Source organism: Pseudophryne corroboree, chromosome 11 (genome assembly GCF_028390025.1).
Source record: "Pseudophryne corroboree isolate aPseCor3 chromosome 11, aPseCor3.hap2, whole genome shotgun sequence".
Classification (NCBI taxonomy): Eukaryota; Metazoa; Chordata; class Amphibia; order Anura; family Myobatrachidae; genus Pseudophryne; species Pseudophryne corroboree.
Genome location: NC_086454.1, coordinates 250,861,767 through 250,875,124, shown reverse-complemented (window position 1 = coordinate 250,875,124; position 13,358 = coordinate 250,861,767).

The window sequence follows — 13,358 nt, the reverse complement described above, 5'->3', positions numbered from 1 at the left end:
TTGATCCAAACACTCTCTCCAACTACCGACCCATCTCTCTCCTCCCTTTTGCCTCCAAACTCCTTGAGCGTATTGTCTACAACCGCCTTACTTTCTTTCTTTCCTCACACTCACTGCTTGACCCATTCCAGTCTGGCTTCCGTCCTCTCCACTCCACTGAAACTGCCCTTACAAAAGTATGCAATGACCTCCATGCTGCTAAATCTAAGGGACACTACTCTATACTTATTCTACTTGATCTCTCTGCTGCTTTTGACACTGTGGACCATCCTCTCCTACTGCAAATTCTACACTCCATTGGTCTACGTGACACTGCCCTCTCTTGGCTGTCCTCCTACCTTTCTGACCGTTCTTTCTCTGTCTCCTCTCATGACTCCACCTCCCCCTCACTTCCACTAACTGTAGGGGTACCCCAAGGTTCTGTCCTTGGTCCTCTTCTCTTCTCTCTCTATACGTCCTCACTAGGTAAGCTCATTAGTTCTTTTGGTTTCCAATATCATCTCTATGCTGATGACACCCAAATCTATCTTTCCTCTCCAGACCTCTCCCCTGCTCTCCTCACTCGTATCTCCAACTGTCTCTCTGCTACCTCTTCCTGGATGTCCCAGCGCTTTCTTAAACTTAACATGTCTAAGACCGAGCTGATCATCTACCCTCCCTCACGCATAACCTCACCTCCTACAATCTCATTATCTATTGATGGCACTACTATCTCCTCTAGCCCCCAAGTGCGCTGTCTTGGAGTAATCCTTGACTCCTCCCTCTCCTTCAAACCACACAATCAGCACCTCTCACAAACCTGACATTTTCATCTAAAAAATATTTCCAGGATCAGACCCTTTCTGACCCAGGATGCTACTAAGACTCTTATCCACTCACTGGTCATCTCCAGACTGGACTACTGTAATCTGCTCCTGACTGGCATTCCTGACAAATACCTCTCTCCACTCCAATCTATCCTCAATGCTGCTGCCCGGCTCATCTTCCTCACCAAACGCACTACGTCCACCTCTCCTCTCTTACTAGACCTTCACTGGCTCCCCTTCCCTTTCAGAATCCATTTAAAGCTTCTCACACTCGCTTACAAAGCCCTCACCCACTCCTCTCCCATCTACAACTCTGACCTTATCTCCCTTTACACTCCCACCCGTCCTCTTCGCTCTGCTAATGCACGCCGACTCTCCTGCCTACGGATTACTTCCTCCCACTCCTACCTCCAAGATTTTTCACGTGATGCACTACTTCTTTGGAATTCCCTACCTCTCCCCCTCAGACTCTCCACCTCTCTACAAAACTTCAAACGGGCTCTCAAGACCCACTTCTTCACCAAACCCAGCCAAATCTCATCCTAACCCTCTGTTCTACGCTCTCTATATACCCCAACTGTGTCACCCCTGTCTGTCTACCCCTCCCCTTTAGAATGTAAGCTCTCACGAGCAGGGCCCTCTTCCCTCATGTGCTTATCCTTTCTTACTTTAATAATCTTCAACTGCACCAATTCCATCAGTCTTCTGCCACTTGATACTTATTCCAGTGTCATCTGCTGATGTAACTATGTTTATTTACCCTGTACTTGTCCTATACTGTCATCAACTGTAAGTTGCTGTTTTCCTGTTTGATTATTTGTTTATGTACTCTGTAATTGGGCGCTGCGGAACCCTTATGGCGCCATATAAATAAAGGATAATAATAATAATAATAATATATATATATATATATATATATATAAATTTTATTATTATTTTCGCCAATTATTTTTTGGCATTGAATGGGCTAATTAACACTTTCTCCGCAAAACACCAGAATGATGTAAGAAAGATGGATGAGAAGGGAAAGGGGGGGACACGACTTTTAGGAGACAGATGGTCACATCCTCACCTCAGTAATGTCAGTGGGAATTTCCCACTGTTATGTGGGCCACTGTCTGATCCTGCGGAACTCTGTCAGCGGTCAGCCACAGAACACCTCAAGTTCTGTGTGTGGGTCAGCGGGGCGCGGGCAAGAGGACAGGACACCGCAGGAGGACGGGCGGGCATGAGGGAGCGCAGTGTGATGTCAGCATGTTACACCGTGGCCAGAAACACAGCACAGGGCCGCCAGGAGCACAGCGCAGGGCAGGCAGGAGGGAGTGCGGTGTGACTACAGCACGTTACATCACGAGCTGGCCGGTGCTGGACGGGGCTGTGTCTCAGCAGCGCGATCATCCATTACCCCCAGGAATTTCATTTTTACCCCATTTGGGGTAATTTACCCCTGTTCCCTGACCACTGTTATAATGTATTTTAGCACTCTTTGCAGCATTGTGGCTGCTCGCTTCAATGATGAGGTTCTGAGGTTGATCTTTATTCAGACCAACGTTGTCCTAAGTAGACCAGCGGTGAGTGGAAACTGTGACTTTTATTGCAGTCCCACACAAATAAGAGGAAATTGGCCACTCCTTGCTTTAACTGTGCAGAGATCACAACTCAGTGGTGCTTCTGTAATCCTTCAAATGCATTTCTCTTGTAGAACAGGCTTCTTCAGGAATCCACTATATTGACATTGTGAACATGTCAATGTTTTGCAGATGTCAGATTTCAACAATGTCGACATCATAAATGACGACATTGGGGTATATTTACTAAGATTCGTATTAGTACCGATTTGGAGTGAGAATCATCACGAATGACATCGAAAGTGTATTTGTGCAACTTTTTGAATTTGTTACGCCTCATTTACTAAGCTGTCGTATTTTTTTTTTCCTGTTGTCCGATGTCGATGTAATTCGTATTTTTGTTAGGTATAATGCGGCCAATTTAGAGGTTTGTCGGCCGTGTTCTGAGGTTTTTGTTACGACTGCGTCACATTTCGGTTACGGCAGTGTTTGTCCGTTCACTGCCGCGTTTTTTTCCTAAGTTTCGTTTTTGTCACTCGTCCGTGATTGGTTTGATTCGTGATGGAGGAGTGTCTGTGCACATTACTATAAAAACGCCCCAAACCGGCCGCACCTCGTGGGTTTAGCTAGTGGAGAGGAGAGAGGAAGGTGTGTTAGGAGTTGGTGAGTTTTGTGGAGTTTGTGGAGGATTTGAGGCGGAGTTTTGCGATTGTTGAGTGCTGTACTGTGTGTGTAAGTAGTCTTGTCATACTAGTTGTGTAGTTATTTAAAAGTCTGTCTAGTTTTTTGTCTTTTTTTTTTTTTTGTTACGTCTATTGTCATTGTTTGTGAGTGAGTGAGTGAGTGAGTGAGTGAGTGAGTATGTGTGGTGTGTAGTGGTAGTGGAGGAGTGTGTTATTTGTTTTATTTTCTCAGTGTTATTTGTTGTTTGTCCTGATTATGTCCCAGTCAAAGGTGAGTGTGGTGGAGGAGGTGAGTGAGGTGGAGGAGGTGAGTGAGAGGGAGGAGGTTAGTGAGGTGGAGGAGGTGAGTGAGAGGGAGGAGGTTAGTGAGGAGGAGGGGGAGGTTGCTGCAGCGGCTTCCACTAATAGTGATAGTGATGGTGTTGTGGCTCCGCAGCCACGCACCACTACAAAGACGGGCCGCAATGTTAAGTTCAGTTACGCTGAAAATATGGCTCTGGTGCGGGAGCTGATGAGGCATCATCGCCAGTTGTTTGGGTCTGATGCAGCAAAGGTGTCGACACGCAGGAAGACTGTTCTGTGGGGGAAGGTTGTTGCGGCTGTGAACAGTGAGGACAGTGAGGGTGTGGTGAGGCGGACAAAGGACACCTGTCGTAAGCGCTTCTACGACATCAAGCGCCATGTGAAGGCGAAGATGACGAAGGAGGCAAAATCTGTCCGCCAAACCGGGGGTGGACACCCCTTCCGAGCGTCTTATAGAGATTGGGAGGAGCCTGTTCGTACGCTGATTCCGCCTGAAGTGGTTTGTACAACTCATGTCCGGGATTCGGATCGCCCAATGCAGGATGGTGAGTTTTATCATTTTTTGGCATTATTTGAAACATCTGTGCTTTGTCCTTAGTTGTGTGAAATGTATTTGCGCTAATTGTGTTTGTTATTTGGTTGTTTCTTCTAATGTGTTGGTGATGTAGTGCAGGCCTGGGCAACCTGTGGCTCTCCAGCTGTTGTAAAACGACAAGTCCCATCATGCCTTGCCACAGTTTTGAACTTAGTGAATGCCAAATGTGTTGGCGGGCATGCTGGGATGTGTAGTTTCACTACATCTGGAGAGACACAGGTTGGCCAGGGCTGATGCAGTGTTACTCTTAATTCTGTTTTTTTTTGGCATTATGTATTGTCAATGTTTCTGGTTGTGTTGGCCTTTTTCTATTAGTCTGTGTTTTTTAATGAAGTGTGATGACTATGTTTTATGCATATGTTTTCATATAATTTCATTTTCAATGGATGTATGCTTATTTTGTGGTGTTCTGGGTTATCATTTGTGTTGATGATGTGTATTTGCATGCATTTGTAGGTTTGATGATTTCATTTTAGTGCAGATATTTGTGGCTACTGTATTCTTGTTAGCGTATAAAATTGGTTACTGAGCATGCAATATTGTGGCTGTGTAAAGCTACGACGTATGTGTTTTAAGTAGTATAATATTGCGCATTATTTGCCTTTGTGTATGTATTGTAGTATGGTTAATTTGTTTTGCATTTAAAGTATACACACCCAATGTAGTCATGCATTCAAGGCTAAGCATCGCTTAGTTTAAGTCACAGCAGGTACCACATATGTTTTCATCCCAAAAAGTATTTGGCATAAACATAACAACCAAAGAGTATGTTCATTTCGACATTCTTCATCTTTCTACAGTACGCCAGAGAAGCAGCACAGCCAGGCCACATCCAACACTGCCTAGAGCTGCAGATGGTGGGAATGCAGGTAAGATTTAACTGTAACCACATATTCTGCAAACACATAGAAACACAAAATGATAATGAAGATCTTATCACACAGGTTCTTCGTCTAATCCGCCTCCACTAAGGCGCCCATCACAGGGCACGGTTACTGTGGCTCCGAGGCCACCCAAGAGACCCCGTGTTGAGGCTCCAGCTCCAGCACCAGCATCACCACCCCAACGGCGCATCTCCGCAGTGTCTGCCATGCCACCACTCGCTCTTTTGGCCAGCCTCCAAAGTGAGGATCCACAATCCCCACAGTTGTCTGGTGAGTAAACCTAAAATTTTTGTGTAAATAAGTTAAAAAACAGTGGAGCAGATTTAATAACCTGGAGAAGGCATAAGGAAGTGAAAAAACACTGTTATGTGCAAGATGATAAAGGCAGCAGTACAAAAAAAACACAACTGTTAATGTACATTTTGGAGCTGCTTGCCTTGTGTCTTTAGCACCTTGCACATATCACTGGTTTCTCAGGGGTAGATTTATTAAGCTCGGTGAAGTGATAAAGTGGAAGGTGATAAAGGACCAGCCAATCAGATCCTAACTGACATGTCACAGGCTGGGTTTGAAAAATGACAGTTAGGAGCTGACTGGCTGGTGCTTTATCACCTTCCAATTTATCACTTCACCGAGCTTAATAAATCTGCCCCTCACTTCCTTATGCCTTCTCCAGGTTTATACATCTGCACCACTGTTAGTACTGTAAAAACAAAACACAAAATGACCACTCATACTTGCAATAATAAACAACTACAAGCAGATGGTGTTAACGTATTTTTAGAAGGTTAATTGTCAAATTTGATGTTGCCCATATCAACACATTTTCTCAATTGCTTTTTTGCAACCTAAATAAAAATAAATAAAAAAAACAATTGTTTGACATGGGCAAAAATACGACTTCAAAACATAGGGCACCTTAAAAATTTCACTAACATTGATAATGTGTACATTTTATTCCACTATATTAGTTAACGTTTTGGCCAGACCACTGACTGCCTTGACCAATGTATGAGTGTATTGTTCCACACATTTTTTGATTTGTGTGTGTTGTTCCAAAGGAAGCTTCATAATCCAAATGAAAATGTAGTACTTTGATTTTGTTAGAGTTCATGGAGTTTAAACAGTAATTATGACTCTGAATCCTACTATTTCCACAAACTTTCAACAACTGAGTAGTATACGTTTGAAGCCACATCATTTAAATAAAAGGTGACCAACATAGTTAAGTTTAGTCCACAATCTATTTAGCTATTACATTAATATTAAGAAGTAATGCATGTTGACATAAAACTATCGTAAGACCAATGCGACATATGTACTAAATATTGCCTGTGTTCAACCCCATACAGACCCAGCCATCATGACCGAGGATGTCCAGCAGGACCGTGACCAGGAGACCTTCACACTCTACCTGCAGCCCATCGATCCAACACAGCCAAACATGCCTCAGGACATACCCCAACCACCACAAACATCCCAAAGCCCCCAAATGAGCACAACACAAGGCCCAACACAAATGGGCCCAGAGCTTTGGTCCAGTTGGTCCTCACAACAGGCACAACACTACCCGTGCCTCACCACCCACAGCCAATATCTGTCAAGTCTGCCCCATCATTTGCCAAGACTGAGTCGCAACTCAGGCAGACTCATAGTGCAGGTGGGCCGAATTGCGAACTCTATGGAACAGATGAGGGCAGACAACACCCAAATGCAGGCAAACCTACAACGCATCTTGGATGATCAGCAGCGGCAGCAACAAACACTTATCCAGATGATCCAGCATAATCAATTGATCAATGACAATCTGTCTAGAATGATCGGAAACAACACTGCCGCTAATACGCAGCTCACGGCAAGTTTGAACATTCTTAGCCAAAGTCTAAGTGTGTTGGCCTCACACCATGTGACCTCGAGCTCAGGGACAACAACACCAAGCCTCACCCCAGTTCAATCCCCAGTTCGACGCTCAAGCCGAAGCCGAACCCACGAGCCAGCACAATCCTCCGCACCCAGCACCCAAAAAAAATAATAATAATAATGACTGGCCAGAATATGGTGGCCATTTAATTTTTTTCCTTTTCTGTTATGCCAAAATTGGTGTGTTCTTAAAAATAAATTGTTAACACCAAATATGTGTATTGCTTAATTAGCAACAAAAACAAGCACCACATTAGTGTCTAGGGCCAGATGAGTATTGGTATAAATATATTGCCTGTCCCTAGGTGTCCTCAGCTCACCGTATGTCTAATCTATGACACCCAGCACATTGGCCATGGCCGCAAGATCACATAAAGCTACCCTGACTGCAGGCCACTGCGACTCCTGGGTAGGGAAGCAGAGAGAGGCATCTATGTAGCCAGCCAAGACATCCAAAACCTGAGTGGGCCTTCAAAAATTAAAGGTGAGTGTCATGACCTGTAAGCAAGTCAAAACTGTGTTAAATTACATTACAGAAGCAACACTTAGACGTAGACGTGTATGTATGTTTTCACTCACCTGAATTACATATTTCTAGAAGGTGGCCTGTGAGATACTAATTACATCGCCAGTCACAGGCTGGAAGCTGCCAGTAGCCATAAAGTGCAACAAGAAGGAGTTTGTGCAGGCCTGAGACAGGGCGAGAGCGTGCTGTCTCAGGGTCTAGGGTCAGTTTGACCAGATCATACAGAGTGAAAATATTTATAACATTTAGTCTGAGCATCTGTATAACATGGTCATCAGCAATTTTGTTTTCGTTTAAACTACCGCTAAAAAATAAAGGCATGCCCAGCCTACGTGGAACATGTACAACCTGCTGACCCTGTTGATTTTCCTGGCCTGGGTTTATTGTAGCCTCATGGAGCAGGGTCAGGTATCCCCCAGCAAACAATACAGCAGTACGACACACAGTAGCAGCCATTTCAGATTGAGAGTGTTGAGAAATGTGTTGGGGCCCCTTTTAAAGGCCAAAAACGTCAGGTGTGAGTAATGTAGAATTGACAACACATGTAAACACGCTTCTCAAAAGCAGGTCTACTTTTTTTTAGGCTTTTTGTACGATTAGTAATTTTTTACGACCGCAAAACCATTTTTGCGGTAGAAAATACAAATACGAATGCTTAGTAAATGACCGAGTTCTATATCTAATCAGCCGCGTTTGACCGATGGTGTATTCATTCGTACTTTTACTACACAGCCGTAATAAAAATACGAATGCCCTCTTCACTGCCGTAATTTGAGTTTAGTAAATTCCCGAGATGACACTTTGAAGAAAAAACACCATCTCAGTCAAAATCGGGAGCTTAGTAAATATACCCCATTGTCTGTCAGTATTATGAATGTGAACTAGAGATGTGCAGCGGCATTTTTCGTGTTTTGTGTTTTGGTTTTGGATTCGGTTCCACGGTCGTGTTTTGGATTCGGACGCGTTTTGGCAAAACCACCCTTTCGGATTTTTGTCGGATTTGGATGCGTTTTGGATTCGGGTGTTTTTTTTTATAAAAAACCTAAAAAACAGCTTAAATCATAGAATATGGGGTAATTTTGATCCTATAGTATTATTAACCTCAATAACCATAATTTCCACTCATTTCCAGTCTATTCTGAACACCTCACACCTCACAATATTATTTTTAGTCCTAAAATTTGCACCGAGGTCGCTGGATGACTAAGCTAAGCGACCCAAGTGGGCGGCACAAACACCTGGCCCATCTAGGAGTGGCACTGCAGTGTCAGACAGGATGGCACTTAAAAAAATAGTCCCCAAACAGCACATGATGCAGAGATAAATAAAAAAAGAGGTGCAAGGTGGAATTGTCCTTGGGCCCTCCCACTCACCCTTATGTTGTATAAACAGGACATGCACACTTTAACAAACCCATCATTTCAGCCACAGGGTCTGCCACACGACTGTGACTGAAATGACTGATTGGTTTGGGCCCCCACCAAAAAAAGAAGCAATCAATCTCTCCTTGCACAAACTGGCTCTACAGTGGCAAGATGTCCACCTCATCCTCATCCTCCAATTCCTCACCCCTTTCACTGTGTACATCCCCCTCCTCACAGAGTATTAATTCGTCCCCACTGGAATCCATCATCACAGGTCCTTGTGTACTTTCTGGAAGCAATTGCTGGTAAATGTCTCCATGGAAGAATTTATAATTCATTTTGATGAACATCATCTTCTCCACATTTTCTGGAAGTAACCTCCTACGCCGATCGCTGACAAGGTGAGCGGCTGCACTAAACACTCTTTCGGAGTACACACAGGAGGGGGGGGGGGGGGCAACTTTGGTAAAATAAAGCCAGTTTGTGCAAGTGCCTCCAACTTGCCTCTTTTTCCTGCCAGTATACGTACGGACTGTCTGACATGCCTACTTGGATGCGGTCACTCATATAATCCTCCACCATTCTTTCAATAGTGACAGAATCATATGCAGTGACAGTAGACATGTCAGTAATCGTTGGCAGGTCCTTCAGTCCGGACCAGATGTCAGCACTTGCTCCTGACTGCCCTGCATCACCGTCAGTGGGTTGTTTTGGAAATTTAATCCTTTTCCTGGCAGCTCCAGTGGCGGTAGAAAATGAAGGATGAGCTTTTGGCGGGTCACGTTCCACTTGACTTGACAATTGTCTCAACAGCAGGTCTTTGAACATCTGCAGACTTGTGTCTGCCGGAAAGAGAGATACAACGTAGCCTTTAAACCTAGGATCGAGCATGGTGGCCAAAATGTAGTGCTCTGATTCCAACAGATTGACCACCCGTGAATCCTGGTTAAGCGAATGAAGGGCTCCATCCACAAGTCCCACATGCCTAGCGGAATTGCTCCATTTTAGCTCCTCCTTCAATCTCTCCAGCTGCTTCTGCAAAAGCCTGATGAGGGGAATGACCTGACTTAGGCTGGCATTGTCTGAACTGACTTCACGTGTGGCAAGTTCAAAGGGTTGGAGAACCTTGCACAACATGGAAATCATTCTCCCATGTGCTTGAGTCAGGTGCATTCCCCCTCCTTTACCTATATCGTAGGCAGATGTATAGGCTTGAATGGCCTTTTGCTGCTCCTCCATCACGGTGGCTGAATGCCAAAAGTGGCCCGCAATTTTTGGGCCACCTACAGCATCTCTTGCACGCCCCTGTCGTTATTAAAAAAATTCTGCACCACCAAATTAATTGTATGTGCAAAACATGGGACATGCTGGAATTTGCCCACATGTAATGCACGCACAATATTGGTGGCATTGTCCGATATCACAAATCCCCAGGAGAGTCCAACTGGGGTAAGCCAATCTGCGATGATGTTCCTCAGTTTCCGTAAGAGGTTGTCAGCTGTTTGCCTCTTATGGAAAGCGGTGATACAAAGCGCAGCCTGCCTTGGAATGAGTTTGTGAGATGCTGCTACTGGTGCCGCCGCTGTTGTTGCTGCAGGAGCAATACATCTACCCAGTGGGCTGTCACAGTCATATAGTCCTTAGTCTGTCCTGCTCCACTTGTCCACATGTCCGTGGTTAAGTGGACAGTGGGTACAACTGCATTTTTTAGGACACTGATGACACTTTTTCTGACGTCTGTGTACATTATCGGTATATCCTGCCTACAGAAGTGGAACCTAGATGGGATTTTGTACCGGGGACACACTACCTCAAGCAATTCTCTAAGTCCCTATGAACTAACATAGTTGTCAAGGCCTGAGTTATCCGCTTTGCAACAGGATGACTGCTGTGATATTTCATCTTCCTCGCAAAGGACTGTTGGACAGTCAATTGCTTACTGGAAGTAGTACAAGTGGTCTTCCGACTTCCCCTCTGGGATGACGATCGACTCCGAGCAGCAACAACAGCAGCGCCAGCAGCAACAGCAACAGTAGGCATTACTACACTCAAGGATCCATCGGAGGAATCCCAGTTAGGAGAGTACTCGTCAGACTTGCCAGTGACATGGCCTGCAGGACTATTGGCGTTCCTGTCTAAGGAGGAAATTGACATTGAGGGAGTTGGTAGTGCGGTTTGCAGGAGTTTGGGTACAAGAAGAAGAAGGGATCTAGTTGTCAGTGGACTTGAGGGAGTTGGTAGTGCTGTTTGCAGGAGTTTGGGTACAAGAAGAAGTAGGGATCTAGTTGTCAGTGGACTGCTTCCGCTGTCACCCAAAGTTTTTAAACTTGTCAATGACTTCTGATGAATGCGCTCCAGGTGACATATAAGGGAGTATGTTCCTAGGTGGTTAACGTCCTTACCCCTACTTATTACAGCTTGACAAAGGCATCACACGGTTTGACACCTGTTGTCCGCATTTCTGTTGAAATAATTCCACACGTGATTTTTTTTGTATTTTGACCAGGCATGTCAGTGGCCTTATTCATCCCAAGGACAACAGGTGTCTTCCCGGGTGCCTGACTTAAACAAACCACCTCACCATCAGAATCCTCCTTGTCAATTTACTCCTCAGCGCCAGCAACACCCGTATCCTCATTCTGGTGTACTTCAACAGTGACATCTTCAATTTGAATATCAGGAACTGGACTGTGGGTGCTCCTTCCAGCACTTGCAGGGGGTGTGCAAATGGTGGTAGGAGCCACCTCTTCCCATCCAGTGTTGGGAAGGTCAGGCATCGCAACCGACAAAATTGGACTCTCCTTGGGGATTTGTGATTTAGAAGAACGCACATTTCTTTGCTGTGCTTTTGCCAGCTTAACTCTTTTCATTTTTCTAGCTCGAGGATGAGTGCTTCCATCCTCATGTGAAGCTGAACCACTAGTCATGAGGAACATAGGAGAGGGCCTCAGCTGTTCCTTGCCACTCCGTGTCGTAAATGGCATATTGGCAAGTTTACGCTTCTCATCAGACAATTTTAATTTAGATTTTTGGGTCATTTTACTGAACTTTTGTTTTAATGGATTTTACATGCTCACTACTATGACATTGGGCATCTGCCTTGGCAGACGACGTTGATGGCATTTCATCATCTCTGCCATGACAAGTGGCAGCAGCTTCAGCACTAGGTGGAAGTGGATCTTCATCTTTCCCTATTTTACCCTCCAAATTTTTGTTCTCCATTTTTTAATGTGTGGAATTATATGGCAGTAATATATCTGGAATTAGACGGCACTAATGTCTGGAATCAGATACCACTAGATAGATACCAGATACCACTGTGACTGGAATAATGATGACCTATACACAGTGACAGGACACTGCCACAGCACCCTACAGCAGCACGATGCAGCACAAGACACTGTACTAGTATTACTAATATAGTATTACTGAGCACCTCAAGACAGTGAGCAGTGATACAGAGCACTGATGATACTGAGCGCTGATGATACTGAGCACTTTTGACACTGAGCACTGCTGATACTGACAACTGATGATACTGAGCACTGCTGATACTACGGAGAACTGACACTGAGCAGCGCGATTAGCACAAGACACTGTACTAGTATTACTAATGTAGTATTACTGAGCACCACAAGACAATGAGCAGTGATACTGAGCACTGCTGATACTGAGCACTGCTGATACTGAACACTGATGATACTACGGAGAACTGACACTGAGCAGCACGATTAGCACAAAACACTGTACTGGTATTACTAATGTAGTATTACTGAGCACCACAAGACAATGAGCAGTGATACTGAGTACTGCTGATACAGATCACTGATGATACTGAGCACTGCTGATACTGAGCATTGATGATACTGAGCACTGATGATACTACGGAGAACTGACTCTGAGCAGCACGATTAGCACAAGACACTGTACTAGTATTACCAATGTAGTATTACTGAGAACCACAAGACAATGAGCAGTGATACTGAGCACTGCTTATACTGAGAACTGCTGATACTGAGCACTGATGATACTGAGCAATGCTGATATTGAGCACTGATGATACTGAGCACTGATGATACTACAGAGAACTGACACTGAGCAGCACGATTAGCACAAAACACTGTACTAGTATTTAGAGATGAGCGGGTTCGGTTTCTCTGAATCCGAACCCGCCAGAACTTCATGTTTTTTTTCACGGGTCCGAGCGACTCGGATCTTCCCGCCTTGCTCGGTTAACCCGAGCGCGCCCGAACGTCATCATGACGCTGTCGGATTCTCGCGAGGCTCGGATTCTATCGCGAGACTCGGATTCTATATAAGGAGCCGCGCGTCGCCGCCATTTTCACACGTGCATTGAGATTGATAGGGAGAGGACGTGGCTGGCGTCCTCTCCATTTAGATTATAAGAGACTGAGAGAGATTTACTGGAGCTGACTAGGAGGAGTACTGTTACTGTAGAAGTGTAGAGACTGAGTGGAGAGAGTTTACTAGTGAGGACAGTGCAGTTTACTTTATAATCCGTTCTCTGCCTGAAAAAAGCGATACACAGCACACAGTGACTCAGTCACATACCATATCTGTGTGCACTGCTCAGGCTCAGGCCAGTGTGCTGCATCATCTATTATCTATATATAATATTATATATATCTGTCTGACTGCTCAGCTCACACAGCTTATAATTGTGGGGGAGACTGGGGAGCACTACTGCA